Here is a 3,362-nt window from a genome sequence, read left to right as displayed (position 1 = left end):
GACAATGGGGTTTTAAAATGAGAACAGGGTGCTATAAAAGGGAGTAATTTTAAAGCAAGAGTCCTTGGAAAATAGTAGTTGCAAAATTAAAAATTTAATAGATGTCAGGTGCTCAACGCAGAGTCGCCCTGCCCCACCCAGGCTCTGACCGCGGAACCTGGAACACAGCGCTCTCGCCTGCCCGCCCCCGCCCCCCGCCCGTTTCCTGCTTCTCCCCTTCCTTCCCCCCCTTCCTTCCACCCCCGAGAAATGTAACTGATCCTCCCTCCTTTAACCCCCGACCCCGCGTAACGGACCCCATTTCCTACCTCAAAGAGCTGCGGCCGGACCCCACCGTCATTTGAAGGCGCCCTCCACTTCCACTCGGACAGTGCCCCGAGGTCCCCGCCATCGTCACCGGCTCCCTCGTCGCCCACCCTGAAAAGGCGCCGAGGACCCGCCGCCACCGCCTTTGGCCCCGCAGCCCTCGCTTCCGCACCACCTTCGCCTTGATGCCCGGGCTGCCAGCCATGGCCACCTCGCCGCTCTCACAAGTGCGCCAGAACTACCACCCCGACTGCGAGGCCGCCATCAACAGCCAGATCACCCTGGAGCTCTACGCCTCCTATGTGTACCTGTCCATGGCCTTCTACTTCGACCGCGACGACGTGGCCTTGAAGAACTTCGCCCAGTTCTTCCTGCGCCAGTCCCGCGAGGAGACCGAGCATGCCGAGAAGCTGATGCAGCTGCAGAACCAGCGCGGGGGCCGCATCCGCCTCCGCGACATCAAGAAGCCGGACCGCGACGACTGGGAGAGCGGCCTGAAGGCCATGGAGTGCGCCCTGCACCTGGAGAAGAGCGTGAACCAGAGCCTGCTCGACCTGCACCAGCTGGCCACCGACAAGAGCGACGCCCACCTGTGCGACTTCCTCGAGAGCCACTACCTGCACGAGCAAGTCAAGTCCATCAAAGAGCTGGGGGGCTATGTCACCAACCTGAGCAAGATGGGGGCCCCGGAAGCCGGCATGGCAGAGTACCTCTTTGACAAGCTCACCCTGGGCGACAGCGACAAAAAGAACTGAGTTGGGACTGTTTCCCCTATAGCCACAGGGTGCATGGTGACTTTCCCTAATCACCATGCCAAGCCTGCATATTGCAGTATTGCCTTTGCAAAACGTTCCAGGGTTTTCTTCCAGTTCTGCCATAAAGTTAATTTGATTTCAATAAAGTTATTTGGTTCTTAAATAAATAAAGGTCTCTGGTTGATTTGTATGCAAATCTCTCACCTTTTACGTTTTAAAGCAGGTATCTGGGCCACATGCAGCTCAGGATCTCCATGGATGGAGGGAGAAGGTATTCCACAGGACCCTGGAAAATACAAAATTAATCTTCCCTTTATAAACAACGTGGATAGATGGGCATGTGGTAGGGTTCTGGTGAGTGTGTGAGCCTGTGCATGGTAAAAGTATAAAAACATGGTTTGAATATCATAATTGGGATAAATCTGCAGAAGTGAAGGGAAAGGGATTGGGCAGGATTGAAATAAAGTGCATTTTTGCTTTATTTGGAATATTAATGGTTAATTCTGGGTAGCAAGATGGGAGCCTTGGAAGCCAGAACAGCAAAGTACATGTTTGACAAGCTCACCCTAGGCAACAGTAATGTAACTAGCATAGGACTGGCTTTCCCATAGCCAGGGGTGAGGGGTGACTCTGTGGTCACCTGACTGGACATGCACACTGGCCTTACAAAACATCTACATAAGAGTTTTACTTCAACTGTATCATCTTGCATTAAAGCAACATGGTACCCCAAGAATGTTTACCTCAATAGAAGGGCTGAAAAATAGAAAATCATGGATAAAGCTCAAATTTGTGATACTGAATGTGAAGTAGAATAAATCCCCCTAAATGTTAAGCCAGTGGTTCTGGCTGCTTTGAAGAATGTAGGGGGTGGGAGAGAGTTGAAGCTTGGAGGCCAGTCAGATTTTGTAACTGGTCCAATGAGAGACATTGGTGGGTGAACTGGAGTGGAAGTTGAAGAAAAGGTGATGGAGACAAATTCTAGTTGGATTTGCTCATGGACCACAGGTGAAGAAGGAGAAATGGGGAAAATTATCTAGGTTCTGCTGTTTGTACTTGAACACCTGAGTTGATGGTAAAGCTAGTTATTAATTTGAGGATGTTTGCAGGGGGACACACGGGGTGGGGAAGGCATGTCATGTAAAATCTGAGATGCCTATTAGATATGCAAGTGGAACTGTCATGCAGGCAGTCAGAAAAATGAATCTGGAGCTCAGGTGGGATGTCAGGTTTGGAAATAAACACACGAGAGACATCAGTCACAGATGGTGTTGAGGTCATTGGACCAGATAAGCTCACCAGAAAGAGAGTGTAGAGTGTGGCACAGTCAGCCCCATGCCCAGGCAGCTACTATTAGAGGATGGGTTGAGGTGTTACAACACCCACAGGGCTGCTGGCCCCACCTTGACCATCACCTCATTCCAGACTGTGACCATGTATGCCCATACCCAGTGTCCCCAAATCAGCCTGTTCCTGATATAAGTGTGGTTTCAGGTTGCTCCTTCAAGATGCAGAGAGGAGTTAGCCTATTACCTTGTCTTCATGGCTATTAGAAAGAAATTCCTTCCCAGTTTTATTTTTTTTTTTAAGATTTTGTATATTTATTTGACAGAGGGAGAGGCGGAGAGCACAAGCAGGGGGAGTGGCAGGCAGAGGGGGAAGGAGAAGCAGGATTCCCACCAAGCGGGGACTTGGGGGACTCAATCCCAAGACTCTAGGACCACGACCAGAGCCTAAGGCAGACACCCAACTGACTGAGCCACTCAGGCACCCATACTTCCCAGTTTAAAAAAAAAGATTCCTTATTATGCAGCCATCAAAAGGAATGAGATCTTGCCATTTGCAACGACACGGATGGAACTGGAGGGTGTTATGCTGAGCGAAATAAGTCAATCAGAGAAAGACATGTATCATATGACCTCACTGATATAAGGAATTCTTAATCTCAGGAAACAAACTGAGGGTTGCTGCAGTGGTTGGGGGTGGGAGGGAGGGGGTGGTTGGGTGATAGACATTGGGGAGGGTATGTGCTACGGTAAGTGCTGTGAATTGTGCAAGACTGTTGAATCACAGATCTGTACCTCTGAAACAAATAATGCAATATATGTTAAAAAAAAAAAGAAGAAGATAGCAGGAAGGGAAGAATGAAGGGGAGTAAGTCAGAGGGGGAGACGAACCATGAGAGATGATGGACTCTGAAAAACAAACTGAGGGTTCTAGAGGGGAGGGGGGTGGGGGGATGGGTTAGCCTGGTGATGGGTATTAAAGAGGGCACGTTCTGCATGGAGCACTGGGTGTTAT

The 3,362-nt window shown here is 50.0% G+C and overlaps 1 pseudogene; it reads left to right on the top strand.

The window, feature by feature from the left end:
* Positions 1-306: 306 nt before the first annotated feature.
* On the top strand, positions 307-1,140 carry LOC112812839 (ferritin heavy chain pseudogene; annotated as a pseudogene).
* The last annotated feature ends 2,222 nt before the right edge of the window (positions 1,141-3,362 follow it).

This window comes from Callorhinus ursinus, unplaced genomic scaffold, assembly GCF_003265705.2.
Source record: "Callorhinus ursinus isolate GAN/ISIS: 27379988/994484 unplaced genomic scaffold, GSC_fseal_2.0 scaffold16, whole genome shotgun sequence".
Classification (NCBI taxonomy): Eukaryota; Metazoa; Chordata; class Mammalia; order Carnivora; family Otariidae; genus Callorhinus; species Callorhinus ursinus.
The sequence above is the reverse complement of the archived record's forward strand: the minus strand, read 5'-3'. Positions and strand labels throughout refer to the sequence as shown.